The sequence below is a fragment of the Macaca thibetana genome, chromosome X (genome assembly GCF_024542745.1).
Source record: "Macaca thibetana thibetana isolate TM-01 chromosome X, ASM2454274v1, whole genome shotgun sequence".
NCBI classification, from domain to species: Eukaryota; Metazoa; Chordata; class Mammalia; order Primates; family Cercopithecidae; genus Macaca; species Macaca thibetana.
Window position 1 is genome coordinate 18,094,528 of NC_065598.1, and position 26,706 is coordinate 18,121,233.

The 26,706-nt window shown below is 41.6% G+C and overlaps 1 protein-coding gene across 2 annotated transcripts in view; it reads left to right on the top strand.

Annotated features, from left to right (window-relative positions):
• Nucleotides 1–26,706, top strand: part of CDKL5 (cyclin dependent kinase like 5) — a 226,042-nt gene that overhangs the window by 17,067 nt on the left and 182,269 nt on the right. The window lies entirely within an intron of this gene.

Sequence of the window (26,706 nt, forward strand, 5' to 3'; positions counted from 1 at the left end):
CTTCTTTATTAAAAAATGTTCTTAAATAATTATTTCAGTAAGGACCTTTTAATAGTAAACTTGGGCTTGGTGTTCGTGAAAGTGTCTGTACTTCACTTTTTCTCTTGAATGATTGTTGAGCTGGGTCCAGAATTTGGGTTAATTACTTTCCCTGAGTACTTCGATGTTATTCTCCTGTGTTTTGACAAATTTGTAAATTTTTTTTTAACTTTTATTTTAAGTTTGGGGGTACATATGAAGTTTTGTTACATAGGTAAACACATGTCACAGGGGTTTGTTGTACATATTATTTCATCATCCAGGTGTTAAGCCCAGTACCCAATAGTCATTTTTTCTGCTCCTCTCCCTCCTCCCATCCTCCACCCTCAGGTAGACCCCAGTGTCCGTTGTTTCCTTGTGTTCGTAAGTTCTTATCATTTAGCTCTCATTAATTTTTAATTTTTTGGTGGAGATGGGTTTCATTTTATTGCTTAGGCTGGTCTGGAACTCCTGGCTTCAAGTGATCCTCCTCAGCCTCCCAAAGATCTGGAATTACAGCTGTGAACTACTGCACCTGGTGTATTTTTATTTGCTAATGAGAAGTCAACAGTCAGTTTAGTTGTAATTTCGTTATAGGGAGGTAATTCTCTCTCCTCTTGAGCTACTTTTAAGATCTTTTCCTTGTTTATTTATTTATTTATTTTTTATTTACAGTACTTTTGAGTTGCTGTTTATTTCCTTGTTTTTTTGATCTTCAGGTTTTTTTTTTTTTTTTTTTTTGCGATATTTCTAGGTGTGGATTTGTTTTATGTATCCTGCTTTTATTTGATGTATTCCATTAGTCCGAGGACCCCTGATGTCTTCAGCTGTGGGAGAAAATCTTAGCCATTATCTTTTAAAATAGTTTTGTCTCCATTTTCCATTTATGGAACCATTATTTAGATATGTTTTGGGATTTTTCATCACATCCTTCATGTTGTTTAAGTTTTCTTTAATTTACATTTCTCTCTCTTCTGGGTAATTTCTTGACATCTACGATTCACTAATTTCCTCTTTAGCTGTGCAGTTAATTTGTTAACTTATTGAGGGTTTCACTAAAAACATTTGGCTATATATAAATAGTCAAATATGTAAATATTGATATTTATACAAATACACAAATATATATGTGTGTATAAACATATATATATACGTGTTTTAAAGATGGAGTCTTGCTGTGTTGCCCAGGTTGGTGTTGAACTCCTGGTCTCAAGTAATCCTCCCACCTTGGCCTCCCAAAGTGCTATGATGTACAGGCATGAGCCACTGTGCCCCACCTTGAGTATATTTTCAAATTTAATAATTTCTGTTACATTTTCTTTCAAATCTGTTTTTAAATTTTCTTTCAAATCTGCTTTTAAATTTTCACAAGGGCATTTTCTTGGGACATTTTAAAATATAGTTACGTTTAAGTCCTGTTTGGATTATTTTCTTAGCTGTAATTTTTGAGGAATGAAGTCTCCCATTTGGCTTCCCTTCTTCCCTCCAAGATTTTTGCTGTTTCTCCGTGTGGTGTGCAATATGTGACAATTTGAGAATTGTTTGCCTATGCCTGGGTTGTGGGATGCTCTTTTGGTCTGGTTTTGCATTTGTCTCTGATGGGACCCTTTGGGTTCACTGCGTCTAGAGAGGTTTTGGTCTATTCTCAGATGGGTCTCCAGCACCTGCAAAGTAGTGTAAATTTTGACTCCATATTTGTGTAGAACAGACTTGGGGGTTTCCCTTCTGTTTGGATCACTTTTTTTTTTTTTTTTTTTTTTTTTGAGATGGAGCCTTGCTCTGTTGCCCAGGCTGGACTGCAATGGCACAGTCTTGGCTCACTGCATAATCCGGTTCCTGGGTTCAAGCTATTCTCCTGCCTCAGCCTCCTGAGTAGCTGGGATTACAGGCACGTGCCACCACGCCCTGCTAATTTTTGTATTTTTAGTAGAGACAGGGTTTCACCATGTTGGTCAGCCTGATCTCGGACTCCTGACCTCAAGGGATCTGCCCGTCTCGGCCTCCCAAAGTGCTGGGATTACAGGCATGAGCCACTGCATCCAGCCTGTTTGGGTCACTTTCTATGCACAGCCCTGGGCTGGTGTTTGTAGCTTTTCTTTTTATTTATTTATTTATTTATTTATTTATTTATTTATTTATTTATTGAGACGGAGTCTCGCTCTGTCGCCCAGGCTGGAGTGCAGTGGCCGGATCTCAGCTCACTGCAAGCTCCTCCTCCCGGGTTTACGCCATTCTCCTGCCTCAGCCTCCCAAGTAGCTGGGACTACAGGCGCCCGCCACCTTGCCCGGCTAGTTTTTTGTATTTTTTTTAGTAGAGACGGGGTTTCACTGTGTTCTCCAGGATGGTCTCGATCTCCTGACCTCGTGATCTGCCCGTCTCGGCCTCCCAAAGTGCTGGGATTACAGGCTTGAGCCACCGCGCCCAGCCGCTTTTCTTTTTATTTTTTCACTCAGGGGCAGTCCTTTATGTCTTTGTCTTTGTCTTTGTCTTTGTGCTGGTGGTTCACCTCCAGCTTCTTTCCCAGGCCCAGGCTTCAGACAACTGATATATTTTGGCTCTGTGTCTCCACCCAAATCTAATCTCGAATTGTAATCCCTACATGTCGAGGGGAGGGATTTAGTGGGAGGTGACTGGATCATGGGGGCCGTTTCCCCCATGCTGTTCCTGTGAGTTCTCATGAGATCTGATTATTTTATAAGCGGCTCTTCCCCCTTTACACTCTGTGTCATGCTGCCTTGTGGAGAAGGTGCCTGCTTCCCCTTCTGCCATGATTGTAAGTTTCCTGAGGCCTCCCCAGCCATACGGAACTGGGGGTCAATTAAACCGCTTTCCTTTATAAAATAAATTACCCAGTCTTGGGTAGTATCTTTAAAGCAGTGTGAGAACAGACTAAACAGGAAGCTTCTCCAGTTTCCTGGTCCTGTAATCATTTGCATTTGCAGCCCTTGATTTAGAGGGCAGGGGTGAGCAGGTGTTTATCATGTGAAGAATCTCATTTAATACAGTTTTGTGTCTTTGCAGCCACTCCTTTCTATTCTAGTTTTCTTCCTGACTTTTGGTCAGGAGGTAGTTCTGCCAGTTAAGAACCAGGAAGTAGGCTTGTAATCCCAGCACTTTGGGAGGCCGAGGCGGGCAGATCACCTGAGGTCAGGAGTTTGAGACCAGCCTGGCCAACATGGTGAAACCCCATATCTACTAAAAATACACATACACAAAAAATTAGCCAGGCATGGTGGGTGGGCACCTGTAATCCCAGCTACTTGGGAGACTGAGGCAGGAGAATCGCTTGAACCTGGTAGGCAAAGATTACAGTCCATCAGCTGAGACCGCGCCATTGCACTCCAGCCTGGGCAACAAGAACGAAACTCTGTCTCAAAAAAAAAAAAGAACTGGGAAGTAGTTATAACCACAGACAACCCCCACCTTGAACAGGTTATTTACCAAAAGTTCACTTGAACATTGATTGTGTAGGGCACAGTTCACATTATCTGATGGGAACTATGTTATTTAAAAAATGGATTTGTTTCCCAGGTGAACCTGAGGAGTCTGTTCTCTCCATTATGCAGTTGAAATTCATATAGACTTGTGAGTTCTTTGGAACAGTAATCAATATATAGTATGTGATTTCTGTGGGAAGCTATAATACATTTTAACGTTCTTGGTGAAGAAGGGAGTATGCTGTTTTCCAGCCTCAGTCGGTATTCCCTGGTGTGACCTGCCAGCTACCAGACCCTGACAGTTGTTACAAACTCCAGCCACTGTTTTCAAATCTGCCACTAAATTATCACCACTCATACTCAGCACATGACCTTGCCTCCACTTCACTGAGAACTTTGAGCCATCTGGTTGATTTTCTTCAACTTCTGGCTCCATCTACCAGTTTGTCATCCCTCCCTCTCCAGTGTTGCTCTCTCCTCCTGTCTCAGAGGATGAGATGCTTCTTCTGCTGTTTGAGGCAGTCCTTTGCCAGGGGCCTTAGGCTTCACTGCTGCTTCTTTGGCAGTCTTTTCCCATCAGTTATTTCCCTTCATTCTCCCCATTCTGTTCCTAGTGGCTGTCCACTTGGGGAGGAGGGGTGAAGATTTTGCCTCCAGGGGACATTTGGCAGTGTCTGCCGACATTTTTGGTTGTCAGAATTGGGAGGTGGTGGTGATGCATGTGCTGCTAGCATCTAATGGGTAGAGGCATCTAGATATCCTACAATGCACAGGACAGCCCCATGACAAAGGATGACCTGGTCCACAATGTCAGTAGTGCCCGGGTTGAGTAATGTTGCTGCATCCTCAGGGTCTCACTTTTGATTCCTTCATTTTACTCTGCCCGTTATCTTATGCCTAAGATTCTCATCCTAGGAAACCCTCCCTGAACCACATGTCCAATCCTCTCCTAGCTACCTAACTTCTCCCCTTCTCGTTGAAACTTCTGAAAGAGCGATTTACGTGTAGTCTCTCACTCACTTTTCAAATTTTAGCTGTTGCTTTCTGGCTTCCCATCCCCACCACTGCTTAAACTGTTTTTGCTGAGAATGCTTGTGACCTCTTGTGTGCTGCATCTAGTGAATTCATTTATTCCTAATTTTACTTGACATTTTTGTTGCACCTGACACTGTTAATCACTATCTCCTTGAACCAGTGTATTCCATTGTCATCCTGTTCTCCGTGTCCTTCTCTTGTATTTCTTTCTCTCCCTCCCGTGTGGGCTTCTTGATGATCTGCTTACTCCTTACACACTGCTGTTACCTGGTTTTGACTTCTTAGCCAAGGATTATCATAGGTCATTGTCTCCATGAAGTACCTCAGTTACCCCAAGGATTTCAGTTGCACTTACATACAGATGTTTTTCTGAATTTCTAAATTCTTTTTTTTTCTTTTTGAGACAGAGTCTCACTCTGTTGCCCTGGCTGGAGTGCAGTGGCATGATCACAGCTCACTGTGTCCTCACCCTGTAGAGACGAGGTTTCTCTGTTTTGCCCAGACTGGTCTCAGAACTCCTGGGTTCTAACGATCCAACTGCCTTGACTTCCCAAAGGACTGGGATTACAGGCATGAGCCACCATGCCCGGCTTAAATTCTTCCATGACTTTTCCCTCCAGGCTTTAGTGTCCGTTGCAATCTGCTGGAAATCTACACCTGAATATTCTATAGGTACCTTACACTCAGCATGTCTAATGTGAAGTACATCTTTTCCTGAAACTTAGTTTTCTGAGATCCACCCGGGCTCCCAAGACAGATAGTTGGGTCTTGTCCAGTTTGTATATTTATCTCCAGTTGCCAGTGTGATATAAAATATGATTTAGATCATATCACTCACCTACTTGAAAGTCTGCACTGGTGCTGTCTTGGTAACAGAAAGAGAAAGTAGACTGAATTCCCTCATCTTGCCCATCAGGCTCTCCTTGATATAGTCTCTGCCCACCCACCTCTCCAACCTCACATTGTCTCTCTCCTGCCTCAAACGCTATGCTCTGGCATGTATAGCTTCCTATACAGTTTTGTTTCAAACTTGATGTCTTTATGTCTTTTGCCTGGAATGCAGTATTTTTCTATTGAATATGTGGATTGCTTGCCTTCTGAGTGGTGAGATTCCCTATTCCTCACGGAAGCTACAGTTAATTGGCACCTTGCCCCACTTCTGTGGCCTCAACATCATGAGGAGTAAGGATGTCTGAATTATTTCAGAGAGCCAGGGCTTGGTAAATGCTGCATTAGTCTTGTTGAAAGAAGGTAGAGAGGGGACATTGGCAAGGGTGTTTCACAGCTCTTCAGTTATGTAGCTTACTACTAGCCATTTCTTTCCTCAGTCCCTGCTTCCTCTATTTTATTACCTTTCAGGAGTTCTTCTGGAAAAATGTATCTTTTGAGGGAGAACCTCTTTTATTTTTTTAAATTTATTTATTTATTTTTTAGACAAAGTCTCACTGTGTTGCCCAGGCTGGAGTGCAGTGACACGATCTCGGCTCACTGCAACCTCTGCCTCCTGGGTTCAAGCAATTCTGTGCCTCAGCCTCCCGAGTAGCTGGGATTATAGGTGCACGCCACCATGCCCGGCTAATTTTTGTATTTTTAGTAGAGTCGGGGGTTTCACCATGTTGGCCAGGATGGTCTCGATCTCTTGACCTCGTGATCCGCCTGCCTCGGCCTCCCAAAATGCTGGGATTACAGGTGTGAGCCACTGTACCCGGCCCCCTTAATTCTTTTGATGTGAAATAAGCAAATGCTGCCAAATGTAAGATATGTTGCTGAGTTTTTAGTCTAGATTTATTATGTTCTGATTCTTGGAAAATGAAAATCCACTCCTGATTTTTTGGTTAATACATACCTCATACAGTGACTGTGAAAATTAAACTAAATAACATAGGTGAAGTACCCAACACAGTACTTGGTACATAATAGGCAGCAGTAAATACTAGGTTCTGTTATTCATTCTTCTTTGCCAGATTATTAAAATGACTACAGTACTCCATACATTAGACAAAAAGTTGTTTTTACTGAACCCTTGTTCGATGAAGGGCAATATGCCAAATACCTTGAGGGATACAGAGATGTTTTAGGCTGCTTCCTGTCCAGGGATAAATATTAGCATACTGTATATATAGTTACATTTTGAGGCTTTTTTTTTTTTTTTGAGACAGTTTCGCTTTTGTTACCCAGGCTGGAGTGCAATGGCGCAGTCCTGGCTCACGGCAACCTCCGCCTCCCGGTTTCAAGCAATTCTCCTGCCTCAGCCTCCCAAGTAGCTGGAATTACAGGCACCTGCCACCATGCCCAGTGTTTTCTTACATTTTTAGTAGAGATGGAGTTTCACCATGTTGGCCAGGCTGGTCTCAAACTCCTGACCTCAGGTGATCCGCCTGCCTCAGCCTCTCAAAGTACTGGGATTACAGGCGTGAGCCACTGTGCCCGGCCTTTTTTTTTTTTTTTTTTTAAACACGCTGTTGTGAAAACTTTTTGGTCTTCTAATGTTACTTTATTTGAGCACAGAACACTTTAAAGTTTGGTTGCCACATTTAATCCATTACACCTCTGTGAGAGTAGTTATTAGTTCCATTTTATAGATAGGGGCCCTGAAGGGTGGCAGGAGTAAAAATAGGGTATATTGGGATGTAGAAGAACGCTAACCATTATTATTTCCAACCTTGGTAGGTATAGAATAAATACTTGTTGAATGAATGAATGTTCTTTTATAAGTTGTATATTGAGCCCCTACCTAAATCTTACCTCTACTTCTTCTTTTTCTTTTCCTTTTCCTTTTTTTTTTTTGAGCTGGAGTTTTGCTCTTGTTGCCCAGGCTAGAGTGCAATGGCACATCCTGGCTCATTGCAACCTCCGTCTCCTGGATTCAAACGATTCTCCTGCCTCAGCCTCCCGAGTAGCTGGGATTACAGGCACCCGCCACCACACATGGCTAATTTTTGTATTTTTAGTAGAGACGGAGTTTCTCCATGTTTGTCAGGCTGGTCTTGAAATCCCGACCTCAGGTGATCCGCCTGCCTTGGCCTCCCAAAGTGCTGGGTTTATAGGCGTGAGCCCCTGTGCCTAGCCAAAATCTCTACTTCTTATAGTTTTATTCAACCCCTTTTATGTTTAATTTAATTGATTAATTTTTTTGAGACAGGTTCTCACTCTATTGCCCAGGCTAGAGTGCAGTGGCATGATCTTGGCTCCCTGCAGCCTTGCCTCCCTGATTGAAGCAATTCTCCAGCCTCAGCCTCCTGAGTAGCTGGGACTACAGGTGTGCACCACCATGTCCTGCTAATTTTTGTAATTTTTTGTAGAAGTGGGGTTTTGCCGTGTTGCCCAGGCTGGTCTCAAACTCCTGAGCTCAAAACGATCCACCTGCCTCGGCCTCCCACAGTGCTGGGATTATAGGTGTGAGCCACCATGCCCGGCCCCCTTTTATATTTTATCTGGCAAAAATAAGTATTAACATTTAATGGTTGATAGGGAGGACATTGGAAGTCGGAAGAGAGATAACTCACACTGTTTTATACATAATAAAAAGGCATTGAGGGAAGGTATATGTGTTGATACTGATTTAACTTTTTGCCCTTGTGCTGATTCTTTGCAAGACTACTTTTCTGGTTTCTGTAACAACTGCAAAGGGCTTCCCAAGTTTGGGTCTAGGGTAAATGGCTCAATTTGTTGCACTCTAAGGATGATTGTGTTAATAGATTTTTCATTCTAATCTCTAGTAAAGTAGGGAAAATCTATTGTAATTAGGCTCAGACTCAAGGGGAAAACTTTAGGTAGATGAATTTGCGAATATACAAACTTTAATAGAATAAGTGATTACTGTCTCAGAGTTTACTCTGTATTTAGCTGTCTGTAGTTGGTTGTCTTAGATAGTGAAATACGGTCTTTTAGTAAAAATGGTAAGACCCCTGATTAGGATTTGAAGTAGGACATCCATGAACTTATTGCAGGTAGTAAGTAGTATTAACACATCTCTTTCACTGTCCACATGGAATACTGCATTTAGTTGTTGTTGTTGTTTTTTGAGACAGCCTCGCTCTGTTGCCCAGGCTGGAATGCAGTGGTGTGATCTCGGCTCACTGCAACCTCTGACTCCCGCATTCAAGCGATTCTCCCATCTCAGCCTCCCAAGTAGCTGGGATTACAGGCACGCGCCACCACGCCTGGCTAATTTTTGTATTTTTAGTAGAGATGGGTTTTGCCATGTTGCCCAGGCTTAGATATTCTTTTTCTGTGTTTCTCCTCAAGTGTATAGTTCTCTGGTTTGTGAATTCACTGGGTGGTTGTGATGTCCAGTCAGTAAAATGATAAACATGAAAGCACTTTGAAAATGATTTAATGTCGTTGCATGGAAATGATACAATATCATTGTATCACTATTTATAATAGTCCTCAAGTGTTTGTTGTTGTTGTTGTTGTTGTTGTTTTTTTTGAGACGTGTCTCACTCTGTCACCCAGGCTGGAGGGCAGTGGCATGACCTTGGCTCACTGCAACCTCCACCTCCTGGGTTCAAGTGATTCTCGTTCAGCCTCACTAGTAGCTGGGATTACAGGCGTGCACCATGACGTCCGGCTAATTTTTGTATTTTTTGTAAAATGGGGTTTTACCATGTTGGCCAGGCTGATCTCAAACTCCTGACCTCAAGTGATCCACCCGCTTCAGCCTCCCAAAGTGCTGGGATTACAAGTGTGGGCCATTGGGCCTCAAGTGTTTTTAACCACATTTGAGTGCCCTCTTTTTTTTGGTCACACAACTTTACTGTAACCCCACTAATTTTTTCAGATGTAGTTCATATACTATCTCCTGTGTAAAACATAACCTCTTCAGTCTGAAATGGGTACTGTTTTCTTTGAACATTTGTAGCTATTTTGATTTGTATAGTTCATTTGGTCATCATGAGTCTGAATTGTCACATCTTGCCTGTTGCCTTGATAAGTTAATAATGTAGGATCTTCAGATGTTTAACTCTTAATGAGACTAGCAAACATTTATTGAACACTTATTGTCCTAATCTCTGGACATAAAGTTTTCATGTATTAATTCCAGTGTACACAACTGGATTGTAAGGTACTTTAAAGAAAAGACCATGATGTGTACTTCCTGGTTGCATGAATGTTTCCTTTATATATAATAAAATGTAGCAGTGGGTAAGATTAGTGGATGTATCATTAATGTTGAAATTGAGTTTTAACGTTTTCCTTTTTAGAACCAGTCTAGCACTTGTCTGGGATAACTGAATTTTTGTTAAAATTGGTCCATATATATTTCCTTTCTTTTTTAGTTTGTTTCACATACTTTGACTTATTTCCTGCTTATTTCTCCTCCATTAAGGTATAAATTCTCTCCTTAAATTGCTTAGCCTTGGATTTTCACAGATTTTTTTGAAAGACCTATGTTTTCATAGGCATGTTGTCTTTGTAAGATCTAACTCTGCATTGATTTATTGAGCTCGTTTTGTTTTACTTATTGAGCATCAAGATTGAAAGAGGAAAGTCATGTAATTTTCATTATTTATAATGCATTTGGCTTTTAAAAGTGTTTTGAGGTTAAAACCAATAGCAGTCTAGCATTAGTTGAAGGTATTTTGAAGAGGTGGTTAGTATCCTTGGGGCTTTTATCAGGAGGTAGCCTTTATGTAGAGACTTGAAGGAATAGTGTTAGCAGGGTGTTCTTGTTGGAGCTCCCCTTATTTGATGGTTTGGAGTCCATAATTGGAAAATTAATTTTTAAAATTGGTAAAGCTCTAAGCAATCGAATACGAATGCACATATAACTATTTTGCCATAAAGCGTACTTTTCTTTCTTATTTCGTTTTTTTTGAGATGGAGTCTTGCTCTGTCGCCCAGGCTGGAGTGCAGTGGTGTGATCTCGGCTCACTGCAACCTCTGCTTCCCGGGTTCAAGGGAATCTTGTGTGTCAACTTCCCTCCCAGGTAGCTGGGATTACAGGCGCCTGCCACCATGCCTGGCTAATTTTTGTATCTTTAGTAGAGACAGGGTTTCACTGCTTTGGCCAGGCTGGTTTCAAACTCCTGACCTCATGATCTGCCCACCTTGGCCTCCCAAAGTGCTGGGATTACAGGCGTGAACCACCGTGCCCAACCTAAGGCATACTTTTGATTGTCAATATTTGTTTGTTTGAGATGGAGTCTTGCTCTGTCTCCCAGGCTGGAGCGCAGTGGCGTGATCTTGGCTCACCGCAACCTCTGCCTCCCAGGTTCAAACAATTCTCCTGCCTCAGCCTCCCAAGTAGCTGGGATTACAGGCGCACACTACCACACCGGCTAATTTTTACATTTTTAGTAGAGATGAGGTTTCACCGTTTTGATCAGGCTGGTCTCTACTGACCTCAAATGATCCACCCGCCTCATTATATCATTTGAAAATGATATGTCATTGCGTGGAAATGATATAATATCATTGCATCACTATTTATAATAGTCCTCAAATTTTTTTTTTTTTTTTTTTTTTTTTTTTTTTTTTGAGACCATGTCTCACTCTGTCACCCAGGCTGGAGAGCGGTAGCACGATCTTGGATCACTACAACCTCTGCCTCAGCCTCTCAAAGTGCTGGGATTACAGGCGTGAGCCACTATGCCTGGCTCGTTGCCACTATTTTGACGTATGTCTGGGACCTTTCTCAGCTGACTGAAGTTCAGTGTCATCTTACTTGTATAATCCATCCTATGTGTGCAGTAGGTTCAGTTTCGACGACTTGAAAGTAGAGCAATAATTTAGATAACCTATGAAACTAGTGCAGAATAATAGATTTTTACAGTTGTCTCCTGTCTTTTAACCTAATCTAACACACATCTGATTTGACAGGCACATTTTTTAAGTGACTCATCACCTTTGTTGAATCTTACCAAAGCATCCAATGTAATTTTTACAGAAATAGCACTTTCTTGTAATTGGTTTGTACACTATTTAATTGAAAAACATGTAATGATTATTACCAGAGGAATTGACAGTTGTGGGTAAGAAATGCAACTGACTTCTGGATGCAAAGCATCCAGCTCAATATAAGGGAGCAGAAGTGTGAAGTTGAACTAGATAGTTGACCATTAGCCAAAAACATTTGTACTGATGGCAACAGCCAGACCTCTGTTTTACAGAGGTAATGAGGAGTTTGATGAGGAGTTTGGTAACTGTTAGGTTGAGGACTGTTAAGAGGCCTGCTTGAGGCCAGTATGGCACTTGAGTGCACAGTGCAAACCCGCTTCTGTAATACATTTAATACTTTTTTAAAAATTCCTTTTCCCATGAATAACATGCTTTTTTATATAACAGAAGATAACCGTAACAATTATCATGTAACAGAAAATAACTGTTATTCGGAATGCTTGCAGAAAATCACTGTTTAACTAAGATTTCTATAAAGCCTTTTCCTGTCTAAGATTTCTGTAAAGCCTGTTTCTGTCATTGTCTGAAACATCGTTATGCAGCACATGACTGCCTTTATTTTGGCACTTCTTATTTGGAGTTAATTAATCCCTTCACCTTTACTATGAGGTCTTCCTCTGAAAAACTTTTGTATACAACATCTGATCCACAGTTGATAACCAACAAACTGAATGAAAGAGAAGTTCTGGCCACTTAAGTAGATGTCACAGCCCAATCTTTTTCTTTTTCTTTTTTTTTTTTTTTTTTGAGACAGAGTTTTGCTCTTGTCGCCCAGGCTGGAGTGTGGTGGTGCTCACTGCAACCTCCGCCTCCCAGGTTCAAGTGATTCTCCTGCCACAGCCTCCTGAGTAGCTGGGATTACAGGTGCCCACCACCACACCCAGCTAATGTTTGTATTTTTAGTGGAGACGGGATTTCACCATGTTAACCAGGCTGGTCGAACTCCTGACTTCAGGTGGTCCACCCACTTTGGCCTCCCAAAGTGCTGGGATTACAGGCATGAGCCACTACGCCCACCCATCACAACCCAATCTTCCATCACAACCCAATCTTCCATCACAACCCAATCTTGATGTGGTGTAGTTTTCATTGATGTGCCACCGAAAAATAAGCTGTCATTATTTATAAACTCAGTCCAGAGAATATTTTAGGATAATTATACTCAGTTGAGTATATTATATTCCGTATGTCAAAGATGCTGTGCTCTGTCTACAGAATCCTGAGCTTAATAATACATAGTTCTTGTCTGTGGACATGTATATTGTTGGTACAGTGGAAATAAATGAGGAGGAGAGATTCATTGAAGCCTGAAGGAATTTGTGAGGATTTGAGAGTAGATAGGACCTGAACTGGACTTGGAATGGTAACAATAATTAGGATTTTTTGGCAGATATTTTATTGCGTTATGGCATTTGATAGTCTGGATCTCCTTCAAATTCTTTTTCCTTCTTTTCTGTCAAATACTCCTAGTCTTCCTACATCCATCTCTAGCCTTCTTCTTCTGCAATAATCTTTATTTTCCTTAACAATCTATTGCCTTTGGCCATTTTCCTCCTCTTTTTTGCCTTTGGTGTAGTGCTTTATTGTTTTAACCCTAACCCTGTGCTTCTGGAAATAATGCTTTTCTGTCTTCTACATAGCCACAACAGTTCGTCAATATCCTTCTTAGAGCATATATCGTTTCTTTGCACTATAGTTATATACAGACCCCATCCTCTGCTGGACCTTAACTTCTTGAGGGAAAGTTGCACCTTTATAGTTCTTACAGTATCTGGTATATAGTTTTCTAAGTAGTAGGCACCACATACTATTCTCTTACATTTAGCTTCTTTCCTCGAACTCAACTCTTCTTCTAGACTTTCCTTTTTCTGTGCATAGTACTAGAGTTCTTTCAATTCCCCATTCTAGTCAGTGAGTTCTGCTTCTGTCTTTGAAATGTTATTTGTAGCCCCACCATTTTTTCCACTGTCATCATTGCATGCCCATTAAAAGATAAATATTTAGTGCATATTATGTTCTAAGCACTGTGTAGGTGCTAGGAATACAAATATAACAGATCCAATTCCTTGTTCTTAGAATACTAGTTGGGGGTTATTTTGGTACTTTGTTAAGCAAATGTTTATTGAACACTTTCTTTGTGCGGAACTCTATTGTAGGCATAGATGTATTATAGTCAGAGTCATTTTCCACAGGCTGCTCGTCTTCAAGGGGAAAATATGGCTACTGGATTTCTTCTGTTCTAAGTACACTTTTCTTCCCATTTTCTTTTAGCATCTCTGAAATCCAGATGCGTCTAAACCCTGGTATGTGTGTTTTAATTTTTTTTTTTTTTTTTCTGAGACTGAGTCACGCTCTGTCGCCCAGGCTGGAGTGCAGTGGTGCGATCTCGGCTGACTGCAACCTCTGCCTCCTGGGTTCAAGCGATTCTCCTGCCTTAGCCTCCTGAGTAGCTGGGATTACAGGTGCGTGCCACCGTGCCCAGATAATTGTTGTATTTTTAATAGAGACGGGGTTTCACCATGTTTTTTGGGCTGGTCTCGAACTCCTGACCTCATGATCGGACTGCCTCGGCCTCCCACAGTGCTGGGATTGCAGGTGTGAGCTACCACACCCGCCTTTTTTTTTTTTTTTTTTTTTTTTTTGAGATGGAGTTTCACTCTTGTTGCCCAGGCTGGAGTGCAATGGCACGATCTCGACTCACTGGAACCTCCGCCTCCTGGGTTCAAGCTATTCTCCTGCCTCAGCCTCCTGAGTAGCTGGGATTACAGGCACCTGCCACAATGCCCGGCTAATATTTTTGTATTTTTAGTAGAGACGGGGTTTCACCGTGTTGGCCAGGCTGGTCTCAAGCTCCTGACCTCAGGTGATCCACCTGCCTTAGCCTCCCAAAGTGTTGGGATTACAGGCATGAGCCACTGCGCCCCGCCTGTTTAATGTTTTTTATTCCCCCTTCAAGAGCTGTTAAATTGATGCTGCTTACAATTAGTAGTTGTAACTATAGTATAATTTCTAATTACTATACTGTATACTATAGTTGAACTATAGTATAAATGGTAAGTATTATGATGGACATATGTGTAGAATTGTGCTGTCAAATGTAGCTTCTAGCTACGTGTGGCTATGTAAATATGTTAATTAGACATTAAATTTATTAAATTTTAATTAAAATTAAAAGATTCACTTGAACCCAGGAGTTTGAGACCAGACTGGGCAACATGGTGAAACTCTGTCTCTACAAAAAATCTGCGCCCCTCCCCCTCACAATCAGCTAGGTGTGGTAGCACATGCTTGTAGTCCCAGCTACTGGGGGAGTTATGGTGGAGGTGGGGCCGAGGATCATTTGGGAATGGGACATCGAGGCTGCAATGAATCGTGCATTATTGCACCACTGCATTCCAGCCTAGGTGACAGAGCGAGACCCTGTCTCAAAAAAAGAAAGATTCAGTTCCTCAGTTTCACTGGCCACAGTTCAGATACCCAATAGCCACATTTGACTAGTGGCTACTGTATTAGACAGTGCAGATATAGAACATTCCCATCATTGCAGAATGTTCTATTAGATAGCACTGGTCTAGAATGTGGTTCCACAGTTGTACCTGGAGGGTTGGAAAAGCTTTGTTTAGTTTACTTCCTGGCATCATTATTACCTGTATTTCTTTCCTTCAAGGAGGTCAGGGAACTTTTCTGTCTTTTCCTTCTGTCTTCAGTTTTACCAGAGCCTGGGATAGTAAGTGGTAGGTACCCAGAAATAAAAACAAGTGGAGCATTAAATAGTTTAGGTGAAAGGGGGAAAGGCTGTACATTTGCATAACAGGAAGTAGCTTAGCTGGCTTTATTCAACATGTATCCTGGTGTCCTTTTTTAAAGAGGGTTTTTAGAACAAATTTCATCACATTGAAAATTTAAGAACTTTTATCCAGGTTTATATTAGTTTTGTTGTTGCGCTGCTATAAAGAAATACCTGGCTGGGCGTGGTGGCTCACGTCTGTAATCCCAGCACTTTGGGAGGCCAAGGTGGGTGGATCACGAGGTCAGGAGATCGAGACCATCCTGGCTAACACGGTGAAACCCCATCTCTACTAAAAATACAAAAAATTAGCCGGGCGCAGTGGCGGGCGCCTGTAGTCCCAGCTACTCGGGAGGCTGAGGCAGGAGAATGGCATGAACCCGGGAGGCGGAGCTTGCAGTGAGCCGAGATGGTGCCACTGCACTCCAGCCTGGGCGACAGAGCAAGACTCCTTCTCAAAAAAAAAAAAAAAAAAAAGAATACCAGAGGCTGGGCACCGTGGCACACACCTGTAATCCCAGCACTTTGGGAGGCCGAGGCAGGCAGACCACCTGAAGTCAGGAGTTCCAGACCAGCCTGGCCAAAACATGGCAAAACCCTGTCTCTACAAAAAATACAAAAAAATAAAAAAATAAATTAGCCAGGCATGGTGGTGGGCGACTGTAATCCCAGCTACTCGGGAGGCTGAGGCAGGAGAATCGTTTGAACCTGGGAGGTGGAGGTTGCGGTGAGCAAAGATCGTGCCACTGCACTCCAACCTGGGCAACAGAACGAGACTCCGCCTCAAAAAACAAGAAGTACCTGAGACTGGGTAATTTGTAACGAAAAGAGGTTTAATATGCTCATGGATGCTTCTGCAGGCTGTACAGGAGGCGTGACTGCTTCTGGGCAGGCCTCAGGAAGCTCGCTTTCTTGTTTTTTTGAGATGGAGTCTCGCTCTGTCACCAGGCTGGAGTGCAGTGTGGGATCTCAGCTCACTGCAACCTGTGCCTCCCAGGTTCAAGCAATTCTGCCTCGGCCTCCTGAGTAGCTGGGACTACAGGTACACCATACCCAGCTAATTTTTTTTTTTTTTTTTGAGATGCAGTTTTGCTCTTGTTGCCCAGGCTGTAGTGCAGTGGTGCGATCTCGGCTCACTGCAACCTCCGCCTCCCGGATTCAAGCGATTCTCCTGCCCCAGCCTCCCGAGTAGCTGGGATTACAGGTGTGTGCTACCACGCCTGACTAATTTTGTATTTTTAGTACAGATGGGGTAATTTTTGTATTTTTAGTAGAGATGGGGCTTCACCATGTTGGCCAGGATGGTCTTGATCTCTTGACCTTGTGATCCGCCCACCTCAGTCTCCCAAAGTGTTGAGACAGGCATGAACCACTGCACTCGGCCTCAGGAAGCTTTCAATCATGGCAGAAAGCAAAGGGGAAGCTGTCAAGTCTTACATGGCAAGTGGAAGTGGGGTACAGTGGGGGGGACCTTACTACACACTTTTAAACAAGTCTTTTGAGAACTCAGTATCATGAGAACAGCACTCAGGTGGATGGTGTTAAACTATTAGAAACTGCCCCCATTATCTAATCATCTCCCACCAGGCCCCACCTCCAACACTGGGGATTACAGTTGAACCTGAGATTTGGGTGGGGGCACAGATCCAAACCATATCAAGGTTCTTTTTATTTATTTATTATTTATTTATTTATTTTTTTGGAGACAGGGTCTCACTCTCTTGCCCAGGCTGGGGTGCAGTGGTGCGATCTCAACTCACTGCAGTCTCTGTCTCTCCAGGCTCAGGTGATCCTCCCACCTCAGCCTCCAGAGTAGCTGGGACCACACAGGTGCATGCCACCACACCCAGCTAATTTTGTATTTTTTGTAGAAGCGGAGTTTTGCCATGTTGCCCAGGCTAGTCTCGAACTCCTGGGCTCAAGTGATCCTCCCACCTTGGCCTTCCAAAGTGCTGGGATTATAGATGTGAGCCACCATTCCTGGCATATCTAGGTTTTTATCCCTTATCAAGTGGGATTCAAGGAGGCCCATCATGTTAGAATGCTGTGGGTTGGCAGGAGGCATCACAATGATTTTCCAGGTTCCCAAATTTGTTATTCACAGTACTACATATAATTTCTCAGGGAAGATAGGGTTGGACACGATGGAAGTATTTTGGCGAACCATTTGTTCCCTTGAGTTTCTTTCTCATTTGGTGAGTGTGGTTTACAATGATTGGAGCAAAAGTTTCCTGAATCTTTTTCTTGTTTCCATTTTATTGCATAGTAAAACACAATTTATCTACCTTCTTTTTAATGAGTATCTAGTTAGATTCCTGTTTTTTGGCTAATTCAAATAAAACTAGTATGAATGTTTTTGTACCGGTCTTTTGGTGGGCCGTTGTGTTCCTTTCTCTTGGGTACATACCTAGAAGGAGGGAAGTTGCTAGGCCACAGCATGGCCAGTTTTCTAAAATAGTTGTAGCAATTTATGTTGCTTTCTGTTTGAAAGGACAAAAGATGAAAGTTTGTCATTAGACATTTTTACTGTCTGAGTATTTCCCCTAAGCCTGTGTGAGTTAAGTCATTAATTACCAAATATCACAGACCTTTGGGGTCACTTGCAGATAAATCTGAAAATAATACAGACCTACCATGTCATTCAAAAGACCTTAAAAGAGTATGAAAACTAGCCGGCCGTGGTGGCTCACGCCTGTAATCCCAGCACTTTGGGAGGCCGAGGCGGGCGGATCACGAGGTCAGGAGATCGAGACCATCCTGGCTAACACGGTGAAACCCCGTCTCTACTAAAAATACAAAAAATTAGCCGGGCGTGGTGGTGCGTGCCTGTAGTCCCAGCTACTCGGAGGCTGAGGCAGGAGAATAGCATGAACCCAGGAGGCGGAGCTTGCAGTGAGCCGAGATGGTGCCACTGCACTCCAGCCTGGGCAACAAAGCGAAACTCCGTCTCAAAAAAAAAAAAAAAGAAGAGTATGAAAACTAAGCATTTTATCTCTCCCTCTATTGGCAATCCTGATTTACTTTCAAGACACATGGTCTTTGAAGAAATTTGTTCATGCCTTTGTAAATGGATTGTGTTGAGTACTGCTTCCTGTTGCTTACTGTTACAGGAATGAGTGTACTTTGCCTGTCAGTGATATTACTAGCTACTATTTGAGGGCTTGCAGTGTGAAGTGTATAACAGAATAAAGGACAATGCCCTTTTGAAATTATAGTTCAGCCTAGTTCAGCATAAGTCAGCAAGTTTCAAACTGAGTTCTTGATATTTGCAAGGTTCTGTACTAGGCATCTCCATGTCCAAAGACCAATAAGAATTAATATCCTAACCTCTTGACCTTGTCTAATGGGGAGAGGAGGCACATACCATGATACAAGACCAACTATAATTGTCACTAGAATTGGAAATAAAGTGCTGTCGGGCTTCCATACCACAGCATATCACATTTTATTTGGGTTGCAGAGAGGGGAAGGTATCCTTGTAAAGTAAGCTTATCCAACCCGCGGCCTGTGGGCTGCATGTGGCCCAGGATGGCTTTGAATGTGGCCCAGCACAAATTCATAAACTTCCTTAAAACATGAGATTTTTTTTGCGATTTTTTTTTTTCTTTTTTAGCTTATTGGTTATCATTAGTGTTAGTGTATTTTCTGTGTGGCCCAAGACAATTCTTCCAGTGTGGCCCAGGGAAGCCAAAAGATTGGACACCCCTGCTGTAAAGCTTCATGGAAAGGTTGTGGTCTAAGAGGTCCATCTTGAAAGGATTTCAGTCGCAGCTGCAATATATGCCAGGTGAAGGGAATTGCTTGATGGAATCACATAGCAGGAACATATAGTTTATACCAAGTGGTTCTCAGAGTGTGTTCTGCAGACCAGCAGCATCAGCAGCATCTGGAAACTTGTTAAAAATGCAAACTCTTGGGCTCCCCTCCAGACCTACTGATTCACAAACTCAGAAATCCCAGAAACCTGGGTTTTAACAAGTTCTCTAGGTGATTGTGATGTGTTTGAAAACCATTGGTCTGTTATTCGTCAGAGAATAATTGAAGTAAGGTTTGAGAAAGGGAGTGATGAGAACAAGAAGGCAGGGGCCTTACTGCAGAGACCTTGATTGAGTACTAGGGTTTGAGTATATGGGACTGGGGAACCGTTAGAGTGAAGGAAAGGACATCCTTGGAGTTTAGGAAGAGTGAGCCAACAAACTTTTTTTGTAAGATGAATGAAAACTAGAAGATACTGGAGGCTGGGCATGGTGGCTTACGCCTATAATCTCAGCACTTTGGGAGGCCTAGGTGGGCGGATCACTTGAGGTCAGGAGTTCGTGACCAGCCTGGCCAACAGGGTGAAACCCTGTCTCTACTAAAAATACAAAAATTAGTCGAGCATGGTGGCGTGTGCCTGTAATCCCAGCTACTCAGGAGGCTGAGGCAGGAGAATTGCTTGAACCTGGGAGGTGGAGGTTGCAGTGAGCCGAGACTGTGCCACTGCACTCCAGCCTGGGTGATGGAGCAAGACTGTCTCAAAAATAAAAAATAAAAAATAAATGACAAAGAAAAAGATACCGGAAGCTGGGAGTGGCAGCCTTGGAAAGTGAAAGGAGCAACACAGCTGGGATGAATGAGCCTTGACAGCTGGCTGGTCAAGTGTTAGGAAAGAGGCCATAGCCTCAGAAGCAGCTATGACCTCTGGGTGTTGAGAGGATGGTGGTGCCTTTAGAAGCAGTGCATGCAAGGCCGGGCGCGGTGGCTCAAGCCTGTAATCCCAGCACTTTGGGAGGCCGAGACGGGCGGATCACGAGGTCAGGAGATCGAGACCATCCTGGCTAACACGGTGAAACCCCGTCTCTACTAAAAAAAATACAAAAAACTAGCCGGGCGCGGTGGCGGGCGCCTGTAGTCCCAGCTACTCGGGAGGCTGAGGCAGGAGAATGGCGTGAACCCGGGAGGCGGAGCTTGCAGTGAGCTGAGATCCGGCCACTGCACTCCAGCCTGGGCGGCAGAGCGAGACTCCGTCTCAAAAAAAAAAAAAAAAAAAAAAAAAAAAGAAGCAGTGCACGCAGCAGATGCAAAGGCCACATGGTGCAGGAAAAGGGGATAAGGGGGAAGAGGATGTTTTCTACAAATAATAGCTTCTTCCCCTGAATGTACAAGCTTAGTATAAGAAATTCAGATACTTGAGGGGACAGTGAAGAAGAATGCAGAATCACTTTAAATCCCACTTTACAGAGATTAGCAAAACATTATTCTCTTTAAATATTTTGAGTATACATTTGTTTCTTTAAACTCAGTTTTGTATGCATGGAGTTATACAATTCTGTAACAAATTTTCTCAGACAAATTGAATTTGAACACGTTAGTGTTCCACACATGAATGATCAGTGTGCGTTTGGAAATTGGTGGATTTGATATTTGGGAAGCAATGTTTATACAAGCAGCTAATTGGTAAAGATTGCAATTTCATTTTCCATGGTCATAAAAACATTCTGTCCACATTAGTTGTTACAGAGGAAATCTGGGGCAAAGCAGTTTAAGATGCCTGGTGTGCTGCAACTGTATTTAACAAGAAAAAAGATGAAACATTTGTGACTTTTATTAGAATAACAAATTTTTTCCGGTGTCTTACAAGAACTAATTAATATTGGGCATAAAATAGTCTCATTACATAGGTCAATCCCAAGTTCCAAAGTTCTCCTTTAAAATAGGCAGCTAGCTCCTAGTGAATTTTATGAGCCACAAGCAAAGATGTGGAATAGTTTGCCCAGTTCTTAGTTTTGTGACATGTATGACAGAGTATACCATCTTCTTTAGTATGGTGTTTTTTTTGTTTTTTGTTTTTGTTTTAGAAATTATGGGCAGAAACGTTTCTATTTCTTTCTGCCTGATTCGAATGTGAGTTCACATTTTCCCATACCTATGAGAGAGCACTAGATATTTTCCAGTTACTTTACTTATTACCAATCTGATAGGTTAAAACTGATTTGTCATTTTTGTTTTTTTATTTAATTGATTACTATTGCTATGGAACAGCCTTTTTTTTTTCTTTTTTTAAAAAAAAATAGAGGTGAGGTCTCACTAAGTTGCCTAGGCTGGTCTATAACTCCTGAGGTCAAGTGATCCTCCCACCTCAGCTTCCTAAAATGCTAGGATTATAGACGTAAGCCACCATGCCTGGCCAGGAACAAACAGCTTTCCATAGGTTTATTAGATAATGCATTTCTTTTGTGAAAGGACTGTTAATACCTCTTTGTCTGTTTTCTCTTTGGGTGTTTATATTATACTGATTTGTAAGATGCTAACATATTAAGGATATTCAGCTTCTGTCTTTCTGTTTTTTTTTTTTAATTTTATTTTACCACTTTTTAAAATCAAGAGGTGTACATACTCATTGACTTTTTAAACTATGTCACAGTGAAGCATGGCAAACACTTCATAAGGTATAGAAGATATTCAGTGAATTATCACAAAGCCAAACCTTATGTAACTTGACCTAGGTGATGACATAAACATTGTAAAACCCCAAAAGTCAGTAGTGTACCTAAGGCTGGGAGTGGTAGGTGAGGTCTACCCCAGGTTCAGGCAATAATAAAGTGCATTTTCTTTAGGGAATTTAAAATCAGTAAAATTATTTTACTTTTACCAATTATTTTAATTTAACCAACTTTTAGTTGGTTTGCTTTTTGTTATCATGTGTTGGCCATTTAAAAAATGCCAGTGTGTGTGCATGTATGTATAATATCTGCTTTGTGGCTTACCTGTTAACTTTCTTTTTGACAAATAGAAGTTCTTAATTTTAATATAGTCCAGTTTGTCTGTCTTTTCCTTTATGATGGGTGCTTGCTGTATCCACAAAGAGATACTCTTCTTTATTTTATTTTTATTTTTTATTTTTCTGAGAGGGAGTCTCACTCTGTTGTCCAGGCTGGAGTGCAATGGCGCAATCTCCGCTCACTGCAACCTCCGCCTCCCGGATTCAAGTGATTCTCCTGCCTCAGCTTCCTGAGTAGCTGGGATTATAGGCATGCACCACCATGCCTGGCTAATTTTTGTATTTTTAGTAGAGATGGGGTTTCACCATGCTGGCCAAGCTGGTCGCGAACTCCCGACCTAAGGTGATCTGCCCACCTCAACTTCCCAAAGTGCTGGGATTACAGGCGTGAGCCACCGTGCCCGGCCCAGATATTCTTCTATATTATATTTAAGGAGCATTATTATTTTGACTTTTATATTTAGGTCTGTAATCCATCTGAAATTAATATTTATGTGTGGTGTGAGTTGGAGGTTAAGTTGAATTTTGTTTTCCCTTATGAATAGCCAAATGACAGTGTCATTTGAAAAGATCTGATTTGCAATGCCAACTGTCTTGTACAGCAAGCATCCCTGTGTGATCTATTTCTGGGCCTTCTGTTCATTCTTTTCATCTGTTTGTCTAATGACTGAGCTTTATAATATGTCCTGATCCAAAGAGAAAGTCTTTTTGTTTTACTTCTTCAAGGACATCTTGTTTGCCTTGGCTATTAGTATTTATGTATACATTTTAAAATCTTCTACTGGGCGTGGTGGCTTATGCCTGTAATCGCAGCACTTTTGGGAGGCCGAGGTAGGCGGATTTCTTGAGGTCAGAAGTTCGAGAATAGCCCCGCCAACATGGTGAAACCCCGTCTCTACTAAAAACACAAAAAAATTAGCTGGGTATAATGGTGCGTGCCTGTAATCCCAGCTACTTGGGAGGCCGAGGCTGGAGAACAGCTTGAATCTGAGAAGGGGAGGTTGCAGTGAGCCGAGATTGTGCTACTGCACTCCAGCCTGGGTGACAGAGTGAGACTCTGTCTCAAATAAGTAAGTAAATAAATAAATAAAATCAGCCTGTAAATTTCTATTAAAAATTTGTTAGGATTGATTGGGATTGTATTGGGTCTCTAGATCAATTTGGATAGAATTGACATCTTTACGGTGTTAAATTTCAAGAACATGGGATATCCCTTCACTATTTTAGGTCCCTTTAATTTGTGAAAGTATTTTTTGTTTAATAGCTTTCTACATAGAAGGTTTTCCACTTTTTATATCTAGGAATTTGATAATTTTTGATGGTTTTAGGAATGGTGTTAAAAATATATTTCCTAGCTTTAATGCTGGTGTATAGAAATGCTGTTGGTTTTTCAATATTAACTTTGATATCCCTCAACTTTGATAAGCTAATTTTTTCTGCTAGCTTATTTGTAGATTATTTTGGATTTTCTATGTATACAGTCTATGGAAAATGATAGTTTTTTTGGTCATTCCTAGCACTCATTTTTGTCTAGATTTCTACCTGTTCTCAGTGAAGAGATTTGTCTGAATTATATGTAATCATTATTACTGGAAGCAGAAAGTCTTCCTAAATGAAAAATAAAAACTACACCCCATTCTCATTTCTGAATTATCTTTGAATTTAAACCCAAATCTCAAAGGTGCGTCAATCCCAGTGAAAGTTAATAGTATCTTTTAAGACAATGTTATAAATGTTCCTAACGGATTTATAAGCAAATCTTATGAAATCTTTAAAATTTAATTTTTTTTGAGACAGCTTTTAATGTGTATCTCAAGGACTTAAAATATGAAAGCTTATCAGTAGTTTAAAAAATTCTTCCAAGTAGTGAAGTCACTAGTGTCTCTGATGTGCTCATTTTTCTTTTCCCTTTTTTGAGACAGGGTCTTGCTTTGTCATCCAGGTTGGAGTGTGGTTGCTCATTGCAACCTCAGCCTTGAGCTCCTGGGCTCAAGGGATCCTCCTGCCTCAGCCTCCCAAGTAGCTGGGACTACAGGCACCTGCCACCATGCCCAGATAATATTTTGTATTTTTTTGTAGAGACAGGGTTTCGCCATGTTGCCCAGGCTGGTCTTAAGCTCCTGGGCTCAAGCAGTCCTCCCACCTTGGCCTCCCAAAGTGCTGGGATTACAGGTGTGAGCCACCATGCCTGGCTCATTTCCTAGTCCTTGCTCTTATGAGCCTCCTACTGGAAGTACCGCAGGGATCTCTTCACATTTGCAGAGGGCATTGGCTTGCTTGGGTAATGCTCTGTGGTGCCAATAGAGATGCACTGCAGGAAGAACTCTGGAAACTTTGTGGGGAGAGAAGTGGCATATGAGTGTCATTGTGGGCAAGTGTCAGGTAATGTTTTTCAGAGGAAAATACCAAATTGACATAGTTGTATGCCAGACACATCTGACAGTAATAACAGAGGCATACTCTGAATATGAACCTGTATAGCAGATGTACCTGACAGCAGCAGTAACTTACTTAAGCATACCCTGAGAATGACCCTGAGGTCTAAGAACAACTTGTGTTCATAGGGTTCCAAACTAAGAACTAAGGAATCCGGCAGTGGCCAACCAGCAGATTCATTCCTTATCTATAAGGAACATCTGAGCCCCCAGGCCAGTCCTGTGGATCCTGGGCTTTGTGGGAGGATTGAGTATCTTTGTTTTGGGTTAAATGAAGGTTACCAGGTGGAGGGTGATGGGGGAGGGTGCTAAGTCAAAATGCTGTATAAACTGCATGCTTTTTTACAAGTTGGATCAGTTCTTCTTCCTAGTCTGCTGCCACTGGACTGGATGGCCCTGTATGTAAGTTCCCTCAGAAACCCTACATCTTTTTCACTAGCTCCACATCTCCTGTTTGGCATCTCAAACATGGTGCTGTCCCTATTGAAGTTAATAGGGGTTCAGGACAACATTAGTAATTTGATGAGTTGCAGCTGAGGGATCAGAGTATTTCATAGGTTGTCCTGTAGCAGTTTCATGCATGCTTCTTGTGAACTTGAGTCTGTAAGCTGCTGTAGTCAAGGAGGTCAACAAATGCTGAGCAGCCTCAGTAAAGGGATTGCAACTTAAAACAGCCCACCATTGCAGGTTCATCTCCATGAGGGACCAGCAAGAGACAGTTAAAATGAGCAAGGGCTCTTTTGACTATTTTGGGAATTAAGGGAGTGGGCAAGCAAAAGCTGTAATTGTAATTAGTGTTGTGGAAGGAGAATTATCCCCAACCTTTTTTTTTTGTCTTTCACTGCAGTTTACATGTGATAGGTGTTTAATTAATGTCAGCTGTGTATGTGAATTGTTACGAAGACGTTAGAAAACTTTAGAAACTATTAAGTGATTATTCAAATGTGCTCAGATTAAAAAAATAATTTTAGTATCTTTAACCAGTCTAGCTGGTTAAATAATTTTATTATTCCTGTAGATTAAAAATTTTTAAATATCAAGTTTAGAGAAAAATCTTATTCTAATTTTGGAGTATGATTATATTTGAAATCAGTATGTAGTTTTCCAATTTGAAAAAAATAGCTATAGCTGTAATTATAATCAGCAAATGAATGGGATCTGAGACTGATTTAAGTTAAAATTTGTGACCTTAAAGGAATTGATTCACAGTGTTCTGAATCTTTTCAGAATGTGCTGATACTGTAAGTACAATTTTTCTTATAGTAAATGTAAATGAAATATAAACTCTATAGTAAACTCAAGCATTCTATAAGAAGCCACATAAAGTGCTATTTCTTTCTTTTCCCAGTGGTGTTTTAGTGAATCATTAGTTGTATATTCCTTTCTTGAGTTGGAGCTGAAGAAATCCTTCCCACTGAAAATATGAGTTCTATACCATTTTGTGGGTAGAGATCCAGCAGTAGGCCTTTAGTAAGCATAAGCACTGGCTTTTGCATTTATACTTGTTTTTGTAGAATAACACCATCTTGTAAAATGATTTGTTCCCAGAGTTTTCCTAGATACGGTAATTTTAAACACACCTTAGGAATCTTCTTTTAAAATAAATTATAAAGTTAATTATTTTGTAAAACAAGAGTTCTTTTATTAGCATGAATATCTCCTAATCTTCCCTCACCCCCAGTACTACTAGCTACTTCTAGGGTTGGGTTTTCAGATATAATCAATTTTCTTAGTCTTAAGTAGTGCTTTAGAGATTCAGTACTCGAATCTCGTATTGAAGTATGGTTCTTACTCATGGCAGATAATTTCTGTCTTCACTTTTGAGTTGTTTTTATGCCCTTGAATATAGCAGGCTAACTATAGAATACCTAATGTCACAATCATGAAAGAAATAGTTGGTAATTTATAAAAGCTGTATGAAAATGTATATTAGACTTTTCTGGTTGTTAAGGTCCAAAAAGAAACTGAAGAATCTTTAGAAAAGGTTACTTTAAAAAAATCATTGAATAGGGCCAGGCGTGTGGCTCATGCCTGTAATCGCAGCACTTTGGGAGCCCGAGGCAGGCAGATCACTTGAGGTCAGGAGTTACACACCAGCCTGACCAACATGGTGAAACCCCTTGTATACTGAAAATACAAAAATTAGCCAGGTGTGGTAGCACACACCTGTAGTCCCAGCTACTTGCCAGGCTGAGGCAGGAGAATTGCTTGAACCTGGGAAGTGGAGGTTGCAGTGAGCTGAGATGGTGCCACTGCACTCCAGCCTGGGCGACAGAGCGAGACTCCATCTCAAAAAAAAAAAAAAAAAAAGGCCGGATGCGGTGGCTCAT